At 34.4% G+C, this 24,634-nt stretch overlaps 1 protein-coding gene across 9 annotated transcripts in view; it reads left to right on the top strand.

Annotated features, from left to right (window-relative positions):
- PCDH9 (protocadherin 9) overlaps nt 1-24,634 on the top strand; it is a 956,768-nt gene that overhangs the window by 496,187 nt on the left and 435,947 nt on the right. The gene's annotated exons all lie outside the window — the stretch shown is intronic.

Here is a 24,634-nt window from a genome sequence, read left to right as displayed (position 1 = left end):
CTCTTGACCTTATTCCTCCTGTCTAATTAAAATTTTGTATCATTTGATTAACCTCTCCCCAATTTTAATTTATATTAATTCAACAAAAGTAAATAGACTGCCAACTCATGTGTGTATCCCACTTTTGGAGAGAACCACCAAAAACTTTTAATTAAGTTCTGAAAGAGATATTGAGAAAGAAAGTTTCAAGAACTAGTGGTCTATTATTAAGGCCTGAACAACTGCATGAGGACTAAATTTATCAACCTTGAATTACTATGCTAATGGCATGGTAGAAAACAGACAAAGGGAAAATGCAAGCAATCACGTGTTTTTATATGAAAAATAGAAATAAGGAGAGAACAAGTATATGTGTTAACTTAGTGCAATCTTTCTAAAACAAGTATTGTTTGATGAATAAATATAAAATAAAAATTATTACATCTTCTCACTTGCATTTTTTAGAAATTATTTATTAACTCCACATTATTTTTGTGCTATTTTATTCAAGGCACTACCCTGTGTTACATGGGAGATGGAAACAATACAGGCTACACTGGTTATTTCCCCTCAGAAACGTATATTTTATATGGTTTTATAAGTAAGACAAATGATCCTGAGAAGTTGCCTGATAAAGAAGGCAGCAGTTAAGGGTCGAATCGGGGAAAAGATCTCTGAAAGACAAGAGTTGTTAGGTATGTCTTTATGAAGAGAGCTAGTTTCTGCATGACAGATTGGATTCAGATAGGTGTAAAGGAAGTGTATTTTCAGAAATAGAAGAACACACATAGGAATGAGACTCTTCTAAGCATCTTCAAGATAAAAACAGACTTACCTATTCATATTATGAAATCCATGCTTGAGGACATTTAAAAATGTTGCAATGATCAGTTTTCAATTCCTGAACAAGCAATTGTACTGTCAATTAAGTATCACCCTGAAAAGTTTGCTTTTTATTAGAAGGCTATATTCATTTGCTAGGGCTGCCGTAATAAAATGCCAGAGTAACAAAATCTAAAATAAGACTGGGTGGCTTAATCAACAGAAATTTATTTTCTCACAGTTCTTGAGACTAGAAGTCCAATGTCGAGGTATGGGTATATTCGGTTTCTCCAGGCCTCTCTCCTTGGCTGGCCTATGGGCACCTTCTTTTCCCTATGTCCTCACATGCTCTTTCCTCTGTGAATGTGCATACCTGGTGTCCCTTTGGGTGACCAAGCTGGGTCTTTCTATAGACATCAGATTGGATTAGGACCTAGCCTTATAGCATCATCATAAGTTAATCACCTCTTTAAAGGCCCTGTAGCCAAAATTAGTCACACCTGAGCTATGGAGGGTTACAGCATCAACATATGAAATTGGGGAGATAGAATTCAGCCCATAACTAAGACCAAAGTTCAGGCATAAGAAAATAAGTATCATAGATATATTAACAATCATAGTATGCTGTATTTAATTAATAGATAATGAAACATACATGAATCAATATTTAATTATACTCAGTTAACTTTTATTGAATAAGTACAGTGTTCCAGCATATGAACTGAATATTTTCACATATATTATGTCTTCTTTAATCTTTATTTTTTATTATTTATTTATTTATTTATTTATTTATTTATTTATTTATTTTTTTTGAGAGGGAGTCTCGCTCTGTCATCCAGACTGGACTGCAGTGACACAATCTCAGCTCACTGCAACCTCCGCCTCCCGGATCCAAGCGATTCTTATGCCTCAGCCTCCTGAGTAGCTGGGATTACAGGCGTGCACCACCACACCCAGCTAATTTTTGTATTTTTAGTAGAGACAAGGTTTCACCATATTGGCCTGGCTGGTCTTCAACTCCCTACCTCAGGTGATCTGCCCACCTCAGTCTCCCAAAGTGCTGGGATTACAGGCATGAGCCACCATGCCCAGCCTAATCTTTAAAATTATTAATATTGCATACAAAGATAAGACCAAATTCACACAGTGACATATCTCAGATTCTGTTTCATGAAATTCTGACTCTAATTTTGTTGCTTTTTTAAAAACACAGTTCCTTCATACCTGGCATATTTTCTAAATGTGCCCATATTTAAGATTTATGAATCTATTAAATGTACTCTGCCTAAGCCTCACATGTTTCTATATACATAGGGTTATATATGCATCTGTCTGTGTAAATGTATGTGATATGGTATATCCTTCTGTTTGTGAACAAAGTGTACCCAATCTTTAGTTTATGAGATATATTCTGAGTCTCACAAATCTCTCTATTTCATTAATTTGAAACCTTTCCTTAACAGCATATGCTTTAGAAATACAAGATTTTCCAAGTGTTTGATAGTTAAACTTTACATTATACTTTGGAGCATCCAGGCAGCATATGTGTCAAAGGAAGGTAGTGGTATATGCAGAGATTTCTCAGCTGCCTCAATTAGCTGATACACTTTTGAAATTTTGAGAAGTCAATAGCACAATCTGTTGTAGATACAACTTTTCAGTGAACAACTATCTAATATTTTGAGGTTATGAATAGCGCCCAGTACTATATATATTCGTGTGACCGAACAAGCTATTCCTTGTATTTTAATAAATCATGTTATTCAACATGTCCATATTATTCTAGCCGTAAGATATTTCCACCTTAATCTACTCAGCCTCAAAATAGATTTGGGAGTTATGTTAACAAGGACAAGCTGCATTTGGTAGTAGTTTTGAGCATGGGATTCATAATGTAGTTGGTTTTGAATTTTGGCTTTAGTACATACTAAGTGCTGTATAAGTCATTTATTTCTCTTCCACTTGGAAAATACATATAACAATGTGTATTTCACTGCCTGATACGAGAAATGAGATACAGAATACATGGACAGTACCTAGCCTGTAATTGCTGCTACATGAATAGAGCTGCTATTTATTTAACCTCATACACATTTTGATTGTTCATCAAAAATTTGAAACTTAGCAGAAGTAGACATTGATTAATATTGGTGTCTAGTGTAGAAAATGAATGTGGTGGAAGCTTGACACTTAGTTGTTACCCAGAGTTAGCCAAACTGCAAAATCTGAGGACGCAGTCATTAAGAAGCCTTCATTTCTGACACCAATTGCAAATTTGCATGGTTCACAAGACCCCTCTCAGGTACAATAATTTACTAGAAGGACTTAAAGAACTCCATGAAGCTCACAATTACTGTTTACTACAGGGAAAGTATATGACTAAAAGATATGACTAAAATTAGTCAAAGGAAGAAATGCATAGGGCTGAATCTAGAAATGCTCCAAACTTAAAACTTCAATTATTGTTGTGATGTATTACCCTCCTGTCAACAAGGTATGACAATATGCAATGAGTACTGCCAACCAGGGAAGCTCACCCAAGCTTTGCTGTCCAGATATTTTATTGGGCTTTCATTATGTAGGCAAAACTGATTAATTGATTAAATGCCCACATGCTTAAACTCAGTTCCAAGTCAATTTACATCATGTGACCCAAAGCCCTACCCTAAAATCATATGGTTTGTTTTTCTGGTATGACTAGCCAATACCCAAAGACTGTTTAGTGTGGAAAATCTTACCATAAGATTCAGAGTGGCCAGCCCCTGACCTAAGCAAAAATACTCTATTGGGTATGCCATGAATTATATCCCTAAAGCCAAGGAAAAAGGACAGATCTCTCTAGGGGCAAGGCCAAATTACCTACTGCACAGATATATAGCCTGAATACAAATAGGTTGATGTGTTCTGTTTTTATTGCATTGTTATTTCATAAGAACTCAGTAAAGTGACCAACAAAGTAATACAAAATAAGAATGTGAATACAAAATATTGTTATTTTGGTGAAATTTTTCAGAGTACAGTCTTTAATAGTCAATATTATAAAGGCACCTGTAAGATAGACAGCTTTGTGACCTTCAAAGTGTTAATATTGTAAAAAACGAAACAAAACAAAACAAAACAAAAAACCACCTTTATACATTGTTCTATATATGAAAATGCCACTAATCTTAAAACTACTTTACCAATAAATGTTTGGATGCCACTTAACAGATTTTCCAGAGAAATTGAGATCTATATGGAAATTCAACTATCTACATGATTGTTAATTTGTAGCATATTAGCATATATTCTATAGCTTATACCTGCCAAATTAGGGAATGAATTCTTGTCATTGGTTTGTACTTTGTGTGTTTTTAGTTAAAATATTAATAAATTTATCCATCAAAAATAATTAGTGTGGAGGAAGGTGATCTAAATAATTAACTAAAGGTGATTTAGTAGCACTTTTTAAAATTTAAAAATGTGATAGGAATAATTTGCAGCTATACCTAATAAAACAGTAAGGAGGAGTTCTAAGTTTCTATCCTATTGATGTCATGGTTAAAGGGACATTTTGAGAGATGGAAGTATCCTGGAGGATAATTATGTAAATGAAAACACTCCCTGATGACTAAGTTTATAAAATTATATGCAGAGGATTTTCAAAGTTAAATTGAAAGCCACAGAGCCAGGTCTGAAATCTTTATAGGATAATGGTCTACCTCACAGTTTACAAGGCTTTATTTGTTTTCTCAATGGTGGACCCAACACCTGTTGCTGTTAAAATATGTAATTTAGTAAAATGTAAACATATATGCTTAAAACATGAATTTCCTTTTTATTATCAGAGATAGGGTCATACATGTGCATATTAATATACATCTGTGTGTAAGTATGTCCAAATTGGTGTAAAGGAAGCTCTAAGAACTAAGTAGGTAAAATATTAATAATTACTATCTGCCATAAAATATTTCTCACAGATCTCAGGTTGGGGAATATTTTGAAGTTTTGAGACAATTAAAAATCTTAATAGTCTAAGTTTTCATGTTTTTCTATCTGCAAAAAAAAATGGTAGTTTTAAATGAGGCTGTCTTACGTTCAGTGGCTCAATGAGTCTTACATGAACCTAATTTGGAGACATAGGCAAGTTAGCAGAAATAAAAAAAGGCAGCTCTTACACAGGTAAGAAAAGGAAACAAGGCAATGAAAGTACTCGGTAGATATTTAGGATTTGGAAATTTGGCTTTAATACTTTTGGGAAATAATTTTATTTTGTAAATTAGATTCTCTTTGGGCTAGTGATATTGTTTCTTTTAGTTCAAATATAAGCTAATAATTGAATTAATAATTTTCCAAGCTTGGCAAGGCCCTTATAAACACATATAAATATTATTTGAGTCAGATCAATATATGTGTTAAATTTTATATTATATCACAGATAACAGTAGTATGATGATTGTTAATAATAGTTTTCAACAGTACAGTAGGAAAGCTATAGTTAATAATTTACCGTATATTTCCAAATAGCTGGATTAGAAGATTTATAATGTTCCCATATAAAGACAATTATAAGAGGTAAAACCTATCTCATGACACATCTTATACAGGTATCAAAATATGACATGTATTCCAAGAATATGTGCAACTATTGTATATCAATGAAAAGTTTTTAAAAATAAAAATAAATTTAAAATACTATTGCCTAATAATAAAACCAAAGATTGCATTTTGCTGTGAAATCAAAAGCATATCTTGAATATGGAAGGAAAATGTATGTCAAAAATATTTTTAATGTATTTTTACTTTCAAAGCCAACATACTATTGCTTATAGTCTTCCACATATGATGAGGTTCTTATGGTCCACAAAAAATAAACAGTAGCATCGAAATTTTAAGAAATATAGCGGAGTCTATTTGTCATGATATAATATATCAATTTTCTTTAATACTGATACAAAATATTTTGAATTGTGTTTTAAAGACAGGCAATGGAAGGGAAATCTGGTGATAAATAGGATGTATAATTTAATATTCTGATGATGCTAGTTTTGGTTTGAGGTATGGTATTTATAATATATCACCTTTATTTTGGGTTTTATTGCTGTGAATTATTGAAAGTTGATTCACTTATGAGATATGTTTATCTCAATTCAGTTCAAAGTGAATTTTCTTTTTCTTTCCCTGCAAGAGCTAATATTGAATGTTCAGTGGGACTGCAATCCATCATGCTCTTGTTTCAGAAACATATTTGTAAACTTAATACTGTACAGATAATTTTCACTTTATTGCATAGGAAACACAAAGTGTGATTTTATTAGACTAATGATACAATATGGAGTATTATCTGAGCATGCAGTTCAAGAATGCTTTAATCACGAGTAAAATATATTTAGTTTAAAATCTAAAGGCTGAAGGTAAACCTAAAAAGCCATCTCTCTGTTTTCATTAGAACCATATTTGTACAAAAATTGTATACAAAACATCTGACTTTTTGACACCAATCCTCTATATAACCATGAGTTTGTATTGAAGAAATTCCATAAGCTTCCTTAGCGAGTTATTTTATTTTCTAAACCTTCTCACTGGAAATAAACTAAACCTCTAATCGAGATTTATGCCTCTGATTTTCATCATTTCCTCTTCCATAGACTTGAGAAATAACCCATCATTCTCTTCGAATGATTCTTTTCTAAATCTACAGATTGTAGGAAGTCACATTTAACCATTCCCCTGTGGAATTGTATTTATGTAGTCTTTATGAATAAAGAAATATATATTATACACCTGGTCCTGATAGCTCAGCCTGTTATCCCAGTGCTTTGGGAGGCCGAGACAGGAAGATAGCTTAAGGCCAGAAGTTTGAGACAGCCTGGGCAGCATAGTGAGACCTCTGTCTCTACAAAAACAAAACAAAACAAAACAAAACAAAAAACACAAAAAACAAAAACAAAAAAACAGCCAGGCATGATAGCAAGTTCCTGTAGCCTTACTTACTCAGGAGGCTGAGGCAGGAGTATCACTTGAGCTTGCAATGTCACGGATGCAGTGAGCTATGGTTGTGCCACTGCACTTCAGCCTGGGTGACAAAGCAAGACTCTGTCTCAAAAAAAAAAAAAAAAAAAAAAGGAAGTATGCATTGTATGTGCACCTATTATGTCAGTCAGTCACTATGTGAGGTACAGGATATAAAATGATGAGATGATGTATACATATGCTCCACCCTCATGGAATGCAAATGTTAGTGATTGTAAAGTATACAATTTTGACTGTGATGGCTGGTACATGGTGCCCTGGGAGCCTATATTAAAGGAATACAGATCAAAACAAAGGCAATGATATTTTCTAGAGGAAGAGATGTTAGAGCTGAGATCTGCAAACTGCGTGGTAGTAGTTCACTAGATTACAAGAAGAAGCAAAATGATTCTAAGATTGTTGACCACATTTCGTCACAGACACTATGCAGTAGAAGATTAAAATAACAATTGATTTTAATTATAAAATTTGGAAACATGCTATGAAAAAGTATGGATATCAAATATTTTTAAATGACAGGAAAGCTTGTCAATATCTTCAGTTTAAAAGAAAAGTAGAAATAAAAGAAGAAAAAGGAAGATTCCAGGATGTGAAAAAATGAATGCATATATAAAACTTGTCAGTAGAATTAATCAAATGATTGGAATTTTATTGAATATACAGAAAATCCTATCTCTACAGAAGTAGTATAATGGGGCTATAGGCCCACTGTGGATGGTTAAATATTTTTTAAAAGGAAATAAATACAAAATAAGTGTATCACAGTCATTCAGAAAAGTTTTGTTAAACATATATTATTCTACAGACTTTGTGGTTTTAGGGACAAAGATGGAATAAGATGTCAGGTTTTCTGCTCTCAAGTATTCTATAGTCTACAGTGAGAAGTCAGACATGTAACATGGTCTGACTTAGTGTGGAAATCTTGATTAGGATAGAGGATCATCAATGCATAAAAGGCAAGACATTTCAGGAAATGCCTCATGGAGGAGCTATTTCTGAGTTAACGTTGAAAAAGCAATAGGAATTAGCTAGGCAAAATTGGCCTGGTAGATGGTCAAACGAGTTTTCTCCCACAGAAGGAGCAACAATAGCAATGTAAGCTGCTAACTAGAATAAATAGTGCCTTGGTCAGTGTGACAGGAAGGAAAGTGTATAGAGGTTGGGGATGAGGGTAGACAGCTGAAAATAAAAAAAAATAATAACAATCATCAGAAACTTTGTAAAACATTTTGAGAAGTTTAGACTTCCTACTGAAGCTAAGAGGAAGGTATAAAGATTGTTAAATAGGGGAGTAAAACAAATCAATTTGAAATTTATGACCATGTCTCTGGAAGCAAAAAAAGTATGAATTTTTAAAACTACATGCATAGTAATATAGATGCACCTGACTAAAAGTCAGGAGGGCACTTGATTGTCTATTGTACTAACTGTAGTAAAATAATAAGAGCTTGATCCAAGGGGAATTTATGATTTGTGGGAAGCCATGATGAATTCCTCAAGGAAATGGAGGATTAAACATGCCTTAGCAGGGTTTTTAATTTGGGACTCACTTGACTGGGAAGGATGTGACACCATCATCTTTCACTCACTGAAGAAACACAAGAAGAGGAACAAATTTGGGGAGATAATGAGTCTGCTGTAGGCATGTTAGATATGAAATCTTTCTGGGACATCCAAGTTGACATTTCATAGATATGCATGTCTATGAAGCAGCAAATTTTATAGACTGAGAGCTCAGAAGAGGTATCTAAATTGATCATACAAATATATGTCATCAGGGAATAAATGATAATTTATGACAATTAAATGATTATTATAAGAAGAAAAAAACACAATGCACAGCAACTATGTGAAAGAATAAAAATGTGGCAAAAAAGCTAACATTTTGGAATCAGATAAAAGAAGCAGAACACATAAAGTGAATTAAAAATTGAAAACAAGAGCAGAAAACAGGTATAAGATGGTATCAAGCACCTTTGTCAAAAAGAATAGACTGCAAAGGAAAGAAAGATGTGATGGAGTCAAAGTCTAAATATGAAAATAATATTAGAGTAATAGATTACAACAGAAAGGTTTTGTTTCCAGAATCAGACAATTATATACTTGGTTATTTGAAGGCATTCTTAGTTTGGAAATAAGTAGGAGAGGAACCGAACTGAGAAATTAAAGTTAGGTGAATGTGCCCATTTGCATAAGGGTCAATAGCAGAAACAATAACTCAATGCCAAAAAATAGAGTCCTTGTGAATCCAGAATTTCATAACCACTTAGGAAAGAAAGATCACCTGGAGCCAGCCTGGGTTCACTAAAACTAGTGATTATGGTCAGCACTACTATGATTTTAGTAAACAACATTTGGAAACATACATTTTTTTTTTTTTTTAATTTCAGCAAATTCCCAACATGCTAACTCCTGGAATACCTTCTTAATTAGTCAAAAACTAGTTTAAAATGTATATGTTGAATGAGGAACAAAAATTGATTTTGAAACTCTGGTGTACAAAAGAAGTTTATTAATGCAGGATTGACAACCTAAGTTTAAAATAATGCTGCAAAACCAGGGCTATCAAAAGCATAACTGAAGTAGTGAATAGTATGTATACCATATAGTATAAAGGATAGTTAACATCATTGAGATGTCTTTAGAAAGACTATGGCAAATATCATTAAATATCTAAAGGCTTATGATGAAAAATAGAGATTATGTTTATTTTTTATTACGCTGGATGACCAAGTTGGAATTGAGAGGAGGCATATGTTAAATTAAGTGAACGTATGGAGAGATATATTTTGAAATAAAATAAATTTATAACACTTATATTTATCAGTAAATGCAATGGCTCTCTCTCAATATAATGAGCTATTTGCCACCACATCTTAGAAGTGAACTACTACTAGAGACTTTTGTAGTCTCTAAGTTTATGTATGCCTTAACATCATTTAATTTAGTTATAATGTTCTTCAATACTGAAACCCCATTGGAAAAAATGAAACATAGGCATTCTTTTTATTTTGTACCTAGTTCATATTAATTTCAATATCAAACATCATTTTTGGAAGAGAAAGGAAGAATGTAAGATGAGAGAGAGGAGAATGATTCAGTTTTACTTGCCATATATATGCCTCTGTGTCTATTTCTAGTCTATATCTAAGTCTATGCCTATATATATCTGCATATATATCCATAATACACACACTCACATAGTAGTATTTTGGCTACAAAAATATAATATATTTTTATTTAACTTTCCTTAGAATTCAATATTTTGTAGCACACTCTAGTGGCATTTCTCCCCACGAGCGTAATAATTTCCGTAAATCTCTTCTTTATCATTTTATTTTCTTGAAAATGAAAGCATAGACAGAAAGATAGGCAATGAATAATGGAGGCTTAAATTTCATTATTAAGCAAATTAATATAGCAAATTAAAAACATGAACACTCCTCTTATTTTTAGAAGAGAATATAAGTTTAATGTGTAAATTATGATCTTGTTAAGGGTTTTATATTTTTATTTTATTTTAATTTACCTTTTTTGAGACAGGAGCTTACTCTGTCATCCTGGCTGGAGTGCAGTGGCATCATCATAGTTCACTGCAGCCTTGGACTGGGCTCAGGGGATATTCTCAGTCTTCCAAGTAGCTAGGACTACAGGTGTGTGCTAACACAGCTGGCTAATTTTTTAAGTGTTTTATAGAGATGGGATCTAGCTATGTTGTCCAGGCTATGTTGCCCAGGCTGGTGAACTTCTGCCCTCAAGCAATCCTCCCAATTAAGCCTCCCAAAGCATCTGGATTATGCACATGAGCCACTGCCTGACTCTAGTTTTAGATTTTTAAAAACAATCCAAATACTTAGGAATTTGTCAGAAATAAGGCAAACCAGTAGGCCAATAAAGTGGGATGGAAGCTTCTTGTTATTAGTGAATATGAAAATATTTGAGATAATCAGCAGTCTTTAAAAGCCAGAATGGCTGAGAAAGTTGAATAAATCTATGAAAGTTAGTTTAGTTCTCCAAACATTCATTTAAAACATACTGCACTTCAAGAATTGTGCTAGACATCGGATACCAACACGAATGGTGCTTTATGTGGGGTCTTTGGTATGCAGGGAGGAAAAAACAACTTTTCATTCAAGCTACTTCAAGCATTGCAAGATTATTTGGAGGTAATTTGGGGAATAAGTGGAGCAGAAATCCCACCAAAGCCCTGAAACATCTGGGCCTCACAGAGATGAGAATTTATTTTCAGAGCCATGAGAGAGTCACAGTGACTTAGTGTACCTCTAGGGACTTGTGTAGAGTGCATTTTTGGATCTTCTGACTCTAATGTTATGCTTCAAACAGATTCACTTACTTTCCATTGTTATTACCCTATGAGTTTATATGCTTCTTTCACCATCTAATTGCATTTTTTTCTTTTATCTTTTGCTTTACATTGTGCAACTTGTCACTAACTTAAAAGTTTTTGTTTGTCAAGGCCACCCTTTGTCTTCAATGCTACTTCCTCCCTATTATAGCTCTGACTCTTTCTCCTAAATTCTTCCGTCCTTTCTCCTTCAGAACACTTCGGTGACTGTTCCATATTTCCTTTTTCAAATTTTAAAGAAAGATTATCCAGTTCCTTCCAATGTAGGAACACATATTTCTCCTCTTTCTCCCTCTCTCTCTCTCTCTTTCTCTCTCTGTCTCTTCCTTTTATCAGGAAAACTTGTAAAACATTTTTCAATCTGAAAAAAAAACAATTGAAATAGATTAGCAAGTATCCTATCTAGCTCACCTACCTGGAATATTATTCTCTGTCATTTTATATGTTGATGTAAAAGTAATTGCTGTTTTTGGCACTACTTTCAATGCAAAACCTAGTATTAGGCTATTTTACACCAACACCAACCTAATATTAGGCTATTTTACAACTCCACAGGTTGTAGAAAAGTTATAATAATGGAAATGATACTTATCCTTAGAGATATAAGTTAATTGTCCCTTGGAATGAAATTTATTATTGCCTTGTGGATAGTTCTGTTCCCCCTCTATTTGTAAATGTGTGTCAGAATTCTGTATTCTCTATACATGCCCCTGCTTTTTTTTTTATTATACTTTGAATCCCATTCATTACTGGTTCAACCATGAATTAATGATGTAAACAAATTATCTGACACATTTTGTTGTATACTTTTATTAAAGTTATGATTATACTCTCTTTTGAAGTGTATCCTTCAACACTTTAAAAAAAATCACACTCTATCCTAGAACATCCTCTAGCCATTGAAAAGTACCTATCACAGTCTAAACAATAGTCGCTGGGAGGTAACTAGGAGAAAGAGGGTGTTGGTGATGAAGTCATGTAGGATCATGGGAAAAAAATTAAAAGCTTGTCATTTGCTCTGTGCAAAAAGGGTAGAAAAGAAGTGCCAAACTGACTGACACTTTAAGAGGATCATTCTGGCTGTGGTTCTGATAGGCAACAGCAGGCTTAGGGTAGAAGCAGGGAAATCAATTAAAAGGCTATTACACTAATCCAGATGAAAGGTGATAATAGCTTGGACAATCAACCAAGTAGGTAATGGTAAAATAGTAGAATTAAATACAATTCTTGATATCTTATGAAAGTTGAGACAACAGAATTTTCTGTTGAATTAGATGCAGGGTATGTGAGAATGAGAGAAATCAACAATTATATAAAGCATTGGACTTAAGAAATTGGAGTGATGGAGCATTTAGGGAGTGTGGGGGTGTATTTTTGCCCATGTTAAGTTTAAGGAACCCATTAAATTTCTGAGTGTGAATTTTATGGAGGAAGCCAGTCATCTGGGAGAGAATTATGGGCTAGAGATACGATATTGGGAGTCATCGGCACTATGTAATTTTTAAATCTCAAGCATTGGTTGAACTTTGTAATGACTACCCAGATAAGAACAAAAAGAGGTCATTAATTCAGAGCTTACTATATCAAGGAAGTCAGCCACCATTACTTGTGCTTTGCAGACTTCAAGGCAGGTAGGGAAGTGGGCAAAATGTGGGGAAGACACGAGACACTAGACACTAGATATGCTCTGGAGGTTGTTAACATAGGGAGGCTGGAGATAGGCTAACTAGAAGTGTAGCATCTTATGTGATTGGTTTCAGGTTAGGTTATTTGGCTTTCTCTGTTTGGTCTGGAGTTGGAAAGGCGAGAGATGGGAGTAGGGTGCCAAAATAAGGAGGATTGATTGACAAAGTCCTGACCTTTATGGAAGAATGGCTGCAGAGATTGTGGTTTGGCTTCCGGGACATCATTTGTAGGTCAGAATCGTATTATCATACGTGGTCTGGACATAGAGACTTTGCACCTTCATTCTCTTGCAATAGATAAGATAGCCATGGGAGTAAACATAGGTGGAAAAGATAAGGAGAGAAATGTAAGGATTGATATCCACGTCAATGTGTATTGAATTATTTTGTTGCTCCCTTGGATGAAGCAGGGGTATGGTTTTCCTGACTGCTAGTGGCAATTTTTTAAAACCCTATGCTTTTGCATATTTTCCGTGGTACTTCTGATCCAAATTTTACTTGTCTCTTCAAGGACACAGCTCACTTAAATATTGTTTTTGGCTCATTTAAATAACACCTGAAGTGAACAACAATCAAATGAATTGTGTACAGACATTCAGTATTAGATTGTTATATAGTGATACCAAAGCATGCAGTCAAGGTCATTTGGAAAGAATCAGCAAATTTTCTGAAGGGAAAAAAGAAAAATTCCTGGTCACAGTCAACTTGATAACTGATTAATTTTGCCCTTATTGTCATTTTGCCCACTGGTGACTTTGATTTCTTTACTTCATTCACTGCATTCTGTTGTCACATTTTTCTTCTCTAAATTTTGTAGCTTTCTTTTAAAGAATAACTTCCAATTAAGGAAAGCCACGTACTTTACATTTTAAAGGACTATCCTTGGGACTGGAATTGCTACAAGCCTCTGGCACAATGCGACTTTTAAAAACTGTCCAACTGTTGTGTGGCCTTTTACCGTTGCTCCTTGGTTCTGGACTCTACAGTGCTACAGCTTTTCATTAGTATTCTGGTCATGTTACACTGTGCTGGCAACCCTCTCCTTCCCTTTATTACTGTGCCCTTCCTTTTACCTCCTTCTCTTTTGCTTCTTTTTGGATCTTTTGTTACCCAACTTCTTTTACCCTCTTTGACTTGCTTCCTTGTCCTCTTTGTCTTCTTCTGTTATGATTTATAGTTTTGCCCTACAGTTTCCTTCTTCAGGCCATCTGGTTCCAAGCGAAATCCTTACCTTAAACCACAGTCAATGTTTCACTTAGCTACTTGTCTTTATTTGCAATTGAATTTTTAAACAGAGCACTGAAATAACTCTCATTAATAGTTATATGAAACACTGACAAATCCTTTAGTATAACTTTCCAATATCACTTCTCTGAATTTGTAAAATCTAATGCTATGCCCTATTGAAAACTTTACTTTGAAAATTTAAATTATAAACAATTACACATTTCTTGAGTGAAGATTTCTTTTCCATAAGATGTTATATATGGAAACCTCTTCTTTCAGAGATCTAGAGGGGCCTGTTAACTCCTTTTTTGTTTGTTTGTTTTGTTTTTGAATAAAAAGCTGAAGAAATAGATATGAAGAAAACACCATGTAATATAGGGCAAAGAAAGAATGAGGCACCCCTAGAATATTAATTAGAAAGTGTTTGATTGCATATAATAGAAAGCAATGCTAACTTACTCAAGCCAAAAAAAATTATGGGGGGATTTATTATATTATGAGAATGTATGAGTATGCCTTGAGACACAGGAGCAAAAATTAGGAATTTGCATGTCACAATTAAAAGTCTTTTCATTGTTTATCGTCGCTTTTTTTTTTTTTTTTTTTTTTTTGAGATGAAGTCTGGCTCTGATGCCCAGGCTGGAATACAGTGGCATGATCTCGGCTCACTGCAACCTCCGCCTCCTGGGTTCAAGTGATTCTCCTGCCTCAGCTTCCTGAGTAGCTAGGATTACAGGTACCCACCACCGTGCCAGGCTAATTTTTATATTTTTAGCAGAGACAGGGTTTTGCCACGTTGACCAGGCTGGTCTCAAACTCCTGACCTCAGGTGATCCGCCCGCCTCTGCATCCCAAAGTGCTGGGATTACAGGCGTGAGCCACCGCGCTCAGCACATACGTGTTTTATTTTTTCTTTTCTGTTTGTCTTTGTCCACAAAGAAGAAAATGGCTATCCCACTAATCACACATTCAAAATATCAGCAGACACTCACACAGGAATCTCTTTCACAGGAGAATTTCAGGGGAAGGAACTCTGCTTGGCCTACCTAAACCAATAGGGTACAATTAATAACCATTGTAGTGTAAGGAGTGACCCTGGATAGTCTACCATGGCTTCCGGGGAAGTCTGTATCTGTAGTACTTTCTAATTGCTTAACCTGAACAACAGGCTCAATCTCTTTGCGATTTGAGTTTTTGGAGTTACAATACATACCTCATTAAGTAAGATGACCATTATGTGGTAGGCATTATTATTGCCAAAAATAAAACACTGAGTGCAGTTATATTCTAACCATACAATTATTGTAGAAGACATTCTAATTTGGTATACACATATGCATGATATGTAGCCTCGGTTTTAAGAAAACAAATACTCAAAAGCCAAGCAGCACTTACCTCTTAATATTATGAGGCCATTCACACATGGATAACAGTACTGGCAGATGTCCATGATTATCTAGGTCACTCTAAGTACTGCAGAAGATAGGGAGGGTATTAAGTCTTCCTTGCAGCAAGTATATTTAGATAATGGTGGAAGATAAATGATACCCAAGAGGATGAAACAGACTAGGATGTCCCCTTGAGGTCTGTGTTCATAAATTTATTCCTGCAGAAAATGATTAGAAACCACAGTGAAGTTATAAATTGGACGCTCATGTCTTTGGAGGTTCTGGGAGATATGAGTAATTTCTAGTACTTGAGGCAGAATGAGAGCAGCACTACAACAGGAGACAGTGGAAGGGCAAAAGGAAAAATACAAGATTAAATGTGTTTACAAAGTTATTGGAGCATTTACTTACTGACTAGGTAAGTAAATGATATTGGCTATGAGAGGCCTAGCAGTGATGTCAAGTTTCTTGATTTCAGAATGGGAGTAGCTGCTAATACTTAACAGTATAGTGCCAGCTGAAATGCAGAGAGTTTTAAATGTATATATTGTTTTCTAAATTCCAGGTGTTTTTATCTGAGTCAAGATGTGGTTGTGGATGAACATGAGTTCTGTCATGCTATAATAAGAAAATGAAAGCACTAAAATATCCATGCTCTGACATAAATATACTCAGAAAGCTTTTATAATTTAGATTAGCACCTTTCAAAGCATATTGCACGTTCTGTAAATGTTAATAGGTGATATAAAACACACTAGATTAAACTAAGATAAACAGATATCTTTACTGCAGGACTTCAGAGAGACTGTAAAATGCCAATGTACATTATGAAGTCCATGCTGAGAATAGATAATATGGTGAATTTTTAAGATATATTTGACTTTGGTGCCCTTTCCACAGTCCACCTTGTGAGACTTGGTATTTGGAAGACCTCACTTCAGGAAACGGAAGTTCATTACATTGTTTTTCCTTATCACATTATAATTATTCCCAAATTAGTCAAATATCATCAGCACAACCTGTACAACAACAGCAGGACAGTTTCATACATACTTCATTAAAAGCACTTGAAACTCCTGTGCACAAATACTTTTTGTGTTAAATTAATGCTAATGGTTATAACCCATTACACTTGGAAGCTTTTTCATAAATTAATTATTTTTTACGTGTATAACAGTGATTGTAACATTGTGATACAGTCCTATTCAGTGTAGGCGCACAGACATAATGGACTAACTTACTGCTATTTCTCTCATTCCACCTTATGCTTTTTTTCCCCTGCATATACCCACGATTCCATTTGGATTTTTGGACACAGACTATACAATTATCAAGTTACTATTACATTCTTTAATTACTCTTATTATCACAATTTTTTCTCTTGGGTTTTATTGTGTGGCAGAATTTATTGCTATCCTAATTTTACTTAACACTTTGAGTTTGTTATTGCTTATGACTGGGAACTGAAAATTAAAAATCATTTCACAGAATATATTTGACATTTTAGTCTCTTGCCAGATTTGCCTCCTAAAATCTTAATTTTGCATTTTATAGCAGAAATTTATGTGGTATATATGATTTTTAATTAGGATTTTAGTGGTCTTAGAAGAAAAAAAGTGTCCATTTTTTTAAAAACTACCGGTACTGTATATAAAAATAAACATTGTCTTTATTTTTACAATGTCTACTAGATAAGCCTTTAAATGAAATCTAGGAAATGAGGCTGGGTGTGTTGGTTCATGCCTGTAATCCCAGCACTTTGGAAGGCTGAGGCAGGTGGGTCACCTGAGGTCAGGAGTTTGAGACCAGACAGGCCAACATGGTGAAACCCTGTCTCTACCAAAAGAAAAAAACAAAAAACAAAAAACAAAAATTAGCCAGGTATGGTGGCAAGGTGCCTGTAATCTCAGCTGCTCAGGAGGCTGAGACAGGGGAATCACTTGAACCTGGAGGTTGCAGTGAGCCGAGATAGCATCACTGTACTCCAACCTGGGTGACAGAGTGAGACCCTGTGTCAAAAAATAAAAATAAAAAAATAAAAAATAAAAAAAATAGATGAAATCTAGGAAATGGTCCTAAGTTAAATACAGTTAACAACATTTAATATTGATTCTTCCCAGTCATGCTTTAGTCATCCTAAGAGCTAAAACATGGTGGCTGGGTGATCAGCAGTTAATTTGAATGTTGTGGTAGTAGAAGGAATATTTAATTATGACATAAAGTCCACACATACTTCCTTCTTCTGTAGAACTGCCATGCTTGATTTTACTTAAACCACTGTATTTTCATCAATCTTTTTCCTCCCATTTGTTGTTAATTATATTACTGACTGAACAACTTCCCTATGGATACTTATAAAATGATCTGGATTATTTTCAAGTTAGTATGCTAAGACCATTTTAATGGTGAGCAACTTAACTGTAGTTGTTTAAAGAAAGGTCTAGAATATGTTTCAAATATTTTATTTAAACAAACTTGATACAAATGTTTACCTATCTCCTTCTTCATTACTATTATCACCATATATTGAGCAATTATCATGTTTGTTGTTCAAACTAGTCTTAGTCCAATCAGGCTACTATAACAAAATACTTTAGACTGGATAATGTATTTAAAACAACAACAACAACAACAACAACAAAAAACAGATATTTAGTTTTCACAGTTCTGCAGACACGAAGTCTAAGATCAAGGTACCGGCAGATTCAGTGTCCCATGAGAACTCGACCTCTGGTCCGTAGAGTATACCTTGTTACTGAGTCCTTACATGGTGGAGGGCCCAGGTAACGCTCCTCAAACTCTTTCATAATAACACTAATCTCACTCATGAGGGCAGAGACCTCATGACTAAATTACTTCCCCCATAATCCCCACCTCTTAATAACACCACAATGGGCACTAGGTTTCAACATGAATTTTGGAGGGATACCTTCAAATCACAGCAATCTTTAATCCATAATATTAGTATTTGAAAAAAATGAGGAATTGACCCATGGGGATATTAATGACCTGTCTAAGTCCATCTAGCTACAGAGTAGTTGAGTTAGGAACAAAGCCCATATGGCTATCTCCAGGACCAAATTGCAATCTATTAAACCACATCTTCGACTGCATCTTTGGGATTGATTATTAAGACATATGGGGTTCCTGTTTGAGGATAAGAAATACATAAGCTCATATTAACTAAGTTTTGTAAATTTAGTTTTGCAAATTTTCACAAATTTGTAAAAAACAAAACTTGTGCGTGTGAAATAACTCAACAATCTTCTTGATCACCCAACCTCAGTCTTGGAGTTTGTCTTAGTTCATATCTAGGCTGGCACTTGGAACAATCCCATGTCTGTGGTTCTGGAGTATCTGCTCCACGGTGCAAGTCAGGTACTACTAAGGCTTTGCAAAGAGAAAATTAATTTGCTCAAGAAAATATTAAAACTTTTCTTGCAGGCCAGACTTAAATTCAGACCTTCCATCACCACAGGAAATGCTTAACCCTGGTGTTTATTTTGGGGACCAACATATCTTTTGTTGCTTTTGTCTTATTGTAAAGTTTGAACCATTTTGATTGTTCCCTTGATAATTACTTATAATTCACATGGTAACTTAACCATATGCTTTCTAGGTATTATACTCTGCTGATAGCTTTTATGCCTTTTATTTTTTTGCGTTTTAGTACTTAGCTATTTTGAGACAGGTAACAATAGAAATATGTTTTGTCTTTTAGTTCTATTTGTCATAGATATACACATAATCTTTTTTTTTTTCAGCAGCATGGCATAGTGGATTATGAAATCAAAGTTGACTACCTCTGGAGCCCAAGATTGAAATCTCCCCTCAACAGGATAGTATACTATGAGCATTTTTAATTTATTTAACCCTCTGAACACCAATTTGTACACGAATAAAACCTGACGCAACAGGATTTTGTGGGGCTTGAGTAACACAACATATACAAAAACACCTTATAAAGTGTTATATATAGCAACTTCTCTCTCAGTTTGAATGAGTCTCAGGATAAATTAGCAAATATGAATTCTAGCCGTTGTACTTACTTTTTAATTCTGCTAAGTGTGTGAACCCCAATTTAGCAATTAAAATATTTATTTCCAGTGTTTTGACCCTGAGCATATTTTTAAAAAGAACAATAGTGAGAAACACTTTCTGTCCTTCCCTTTGCTTCCCATCATCAAAATAAAATCAAAGTACTCTTTTTCAACTGTTTTTTTAATATGAAAAACAATCTGTAGTTATTAAAGTTGTTAAGCTATGAATAGCAACAGTGTGCGTTAAATGATCCTAATTTATTCGATCACTATTGGGAATACCAAAATGATCTCTGTGTTGCTCTATTTGAGAAGTGTGGGTCTATGTAAATAAATGGATACATACTTATAAATTGTGTTGGACATACCAATATGTACATATGAGGCATTTAGGAAGTTCTGTTCTGATAATCAGATCTAAGAAGAGTTGACATTGTTAATACATAGATATCTGCACCTACTCTGAAAATATCACAATAGAGAACAATTAAGAGGTTTGAGATGGAAGACTGACTACAAGCTGATTGTACATTTTGCTGTGTTCTAAAGGCAGTGTTAAAGGTGGTCTGCAAAAATTAGGGCCATTTAAAGAGTGGATTATGTGTACACTGAGGTTGCTAAAACCCTTAATCAAAGTTGCAGTTGTATGTGAGACATATATTGCACTAAGGTTTGTAGCATATATATATATATATATATATATATATATATATATATATATATATTTTTTTTTTTTTGGAGACAGAGTCTTGCTCTGTCACCCAGGCTGGAGTTTAGTGGTGTGATCTTGGCTCACTACAATCTCTGCCTCCCGAGTTCAAGCAATTCTCCTAGCTCAGCCTCCTGAGTAGCTGGGATTACAGGCGCTAGCCACCACACCTGACTAATTTTTGTATTTTTAGTAGAGACAGCGTTTCACCATTTTGGCTAGGCTGGTCTTGAACTCCTGACCTCAGGTGATCCACCTGTCTCAGCCTCCCAAAGTGCTGCAGTTACAGGTGTGAGCCACCGTGCCCGGCCAGCTTCATTGTATTTTTATAGTTGCCATATGGTGTAAGAAACTGGGAAACACCTTGGAGTCCTCTAAGAAGTTAACAAAATAAAGAAAAATAGATAACTTCATAAAAATTAAGCTCTAATATCAGAATGTACTCATGAAAAATCACTGTGATTTGAAAAATAGCTCCCAGGCTAGGATCACTATATTTAACCAAACTAGGAAAGATCTGGGTTGTCTGAGGCCTGAAGTATATACAATTTGAAAGACCTTCTTTCAGAAATAAATGTTAGTTTTGAAAATCTCATAAAAATATATTACCATGTGGACACTTTGTTCTGGCTTCTCCCCAGGCTTTGAAGAGGCCTGTTCGAGTGAGAAGCTTAAGCTTCTTAGCTTCAGGGTAATTCTACCACTGAGTACAGCTGATTGAATGTATGAGCATATCTGAAAGAAGAACATGTCAATAAGAAAAAAGTAGGTCAGCCAAGAAATTTTATAATCAGGAGAGTCCCTGAGATAAATATTGACATTACCCATCCAAGCAATGCCAGGGAGAAGAATCATAGCTAATAGAGTTGAGGATTTGAGTTTTGTCAGCAAAACTGCCTATAATGTGAGATGAATCCAACTGCCTATTGTAGAATCTTACCGGGATCTGACTCCTTATTTACAAAGCTAACATTAGATTAATACCCACCCAAGTCCTCTCACTCTTCTACTCTCCCAAGCCCCAAACCCCCATTTTCTGTTTACAGGAAGAGAATGATCAGGCAAAATAAGTCAGGACCCTCTGGTCTCCTCTACACTTCTTATTGCAAATTAGTAAACAGGCCAACAAATTACACACATTAATTTGTCTAAGCCTAAGCATTGCTTAATTATCTCTCTAAATGAGAGAGAGATAATTCCATACAGCGCCAACTCCATACAGCTATTTTTCTGTAGCACTCTTTATATTAGCTGATGTTTTACTAATCTTCCAGACAAAAACAAATGCTTTCTCAAAATAAATTGAGATTATTGTTTGAAATTTTTAAAACAATCAGAAATCAGGGATATAAACCTATTCTGAATATTTTACAGCTACTCTCTTAATTTCCTCTGATAGTATTAAGCATGTTTTATTAATTCTGTTTCATACAATTTATAGTGGCTCTAATTCTTGGAGTGGTTTCCGTAACTACTTCAGATGGAGATAATATACTACCACTCTACTACCTCTATTTTGGTTTATGAAATGTTTTAAAGATTCCAAAGTCCTCTTCTTACCAGTACATCTGTGAAAGCAAATGTTGAAATAGTGAAGAGGGCAAAACATGAATGTGAAATTGAGCTTTTCTTTAAGTTAAACCACCTCTGAAATGCAGACACTAATGCACATCCACATTGATCTATTGGTTTTTGTTATCTGGATATTGTTGCATTTATTTGTCTGTGCATTATTTATTGGCACCTTTTACTCAGTGGAATCAGATAAAGAATAGACATTTTATTATGGGGAAGTAGATCATTGTGGAAGCAGATAGCACATTGCACACAAAGATGTGCACAATGATGAATTATACATGCATATCATCTGTACTATAACCTCTTACAATGCCATGTAAATTATGGAGTTAATAATAGAGTTGAATCCCAATTATAAATTGTATATGGCTCAAGCATACTGTAAATACAACATATTGACTACTGAATTATTGATATTTTATTTTCAAGTAAACAAATATCTCATTATTGCATGATCTTCTTATTAATTGCATCATTTTTAAGTCATATATTTTTGAAATCCTCATAATTAGCATTACTGAAACACAAACAAAACATGATTTGGGGAAGATATTGTCACTTTAATGAAGTAGATTAACATTTAGGATTAGAAAGAAAAGTATACCCTTTATGGCAGAAATTATACATCGTAGATGCTGTGTAGTAGAAAATAATTTGGAATTGTGGCCAAGTAAATATTACAAAGATTGAAGTTGAAGGGATCTCTGTCAGTCTAAAGAAACAGAAAGATGCCCAGTGACTGATGATTTGGGACAAAATGTGCTAGATATGGCAGGTACAATCTATACATGTGTTCATTATTCTCTGCTCAAAAATACTAATTTTTTATCCTAACATCTCAGTGATCCTATAAGACTGTTAACATTTTCTTATTCATGCTCTCTCCAATAGAGGCAGTATGATAAATGTTTTTGATGAACTAAGAGACAATTCCTGGTGTTTGACCTACTTTTCTGGCCATTCCCTCTCAGTTATTATTCTGAGCTTGGGTAGAGGTAATAACAATGAGTTATTAGAATTAAAATTATTTAAAATTTTTGAATATCTGCTGCTTTCATGGTTCTTAATGCTATTTAAGTTTCAAGAAAATCTCACATAGAAGTAAAGTGGTAATCTTTTATGTGATAGCGACTCCTTAATAACCTAACTCAACCCACATAAAATGGTAAATTCATACTTTTATTACAACATTCAGTGAATATTTGTTAATATAATCTCAACTGATAATTTAATAAAAGATTAATAGGGTACATGAACACCTAAGTAAGCCAGATTAGATAGACAGACCATTAATATACCATTAATTTATTACTAATATTAATATTTTCATAGTCATTACTTATTTATTGAACCTTAAAACTGCTCTTCATTCCTATAAAATCAATGTAACTTTTTTATTTTTATTTTTAAATTTTTTTTGAAACCGAGTGTCGCTGTGTCACCCAGGCTGGAGTGCAGTGGCGCGATCTTGGCTCACTGCAAGCTCGGCCTCCTGGGTTCACGCTGTTCTCCTGCCTCAGCCTCCTGAGTAGCTGGGACTACAGGCGCCCACCACCACGCCTGGCTAATTTTTCGTATTTTTAGTGGAGATGGTGTTTCACCGTGTTAGCCAGCATGGTCTCGATCTCCTGACCTCCTGATCCGTCCTCCTTGGCCTCCCAAAGTGCTGGGATTACAGGCGTGAGCCACTGCGCCGGGCCAACATTTTCTTTAAAACAATATTGAAAAGCAAAATTCTTTTCTTTATATGCAACAGCTGTAACCTAATATACAGTTATAATTTTATTTCATTAGCAGTTAGCCGTTACCTAGGATCCTGCAATAGCCTTCAAAAGTATATTAATTGTATTACATTAAGAATGAATTATAGGATGAAGACACAATAGACCAATCTGTCAATCACAAGAAATAGGTAGGGCTCAAATCATCAGTTACAAAAAGAATATTCAGCAGAAGTCACTTTCTATGTCTTTGCATTTCACAGAGATGTGGTGGGATATGAGGACTTCAATATAGTACATAGACTGCTTGCCTCATGCGGATTTAATAGATTTAAAGGTGTTCATCTTCATTTTCTTCATGTTGAGTAAGCTGAAGAGGAATAAAAGGAAGACGGGTTGGTCTTACTATACTAGAGGTGGTGGAGGGGTAAGAAGATATGTCTGTTTGACCTATGCAATTCAAACCTGTGTTGTTCAAGGGTCAACCGTGTGTGTGTGTGTATATGCATGTATGTGTGTGTGTGTGTGTATATAAAGTGTATATGTGTGTGTTTATATACATATATATTTATACACTTTATATTATACACTATATATATATATGTGTAATTAGGCTTTGCAGAGATGATCTGAAAGAACAATCTAAAATGTTGCAATATTGAAATTTACATGCGATTTAATGTAGTAATACATGTGGTATTAATGTAGTTTGTTAGGAGAGAGAGTGAAACTTTGAAGTAGAGAATGGAGAAGAAGAATAAAAGAAAAATTCAAGAGGGACAGCGAGGATAATGCTATGTCTGGCCACTACTTTGAATTTTTTTTTTTCCAAAGAGAACAATCATTTTAACATTTTTATTTAAAAATAATAAGGCAGCGATATGAAACATAAACATTGTGCACAACACAAAACATTTATTACAAGGTATATAATTTAAAGAATAAACAAGACAGGTGTTTATTTTAAAACCTCTTGGTAAGATCACTCTCTTTAATGTCTGTACTCGCCTTTCTGAAAGCACAGAAACTCATTCCATGCTCAGCTTGTTCAGGGGTGACCAGGCAGTTTTTAAGGAAACAAAAACAACTACGTAATGTTGCCTA

The sequence above is a fragment of the Macaca fascicularis genome, chromosome 17 (genome assembly GCF_037993035.2).
Source record: "Macaca fascicularis isolate 582-1 chromosome 17, T2T-MFA8v1.1".
Lineage (NCBI taxonomy): Eukaryota > Metazoa > Chordata > Mammalia > Primates > Cercopithecidae > Macaca > Macaca fascicularis.
Note: the sequence above shows the minus strand (reverse complement) of the source record. Positions and strands in the feature narration are given on the sequence as shown.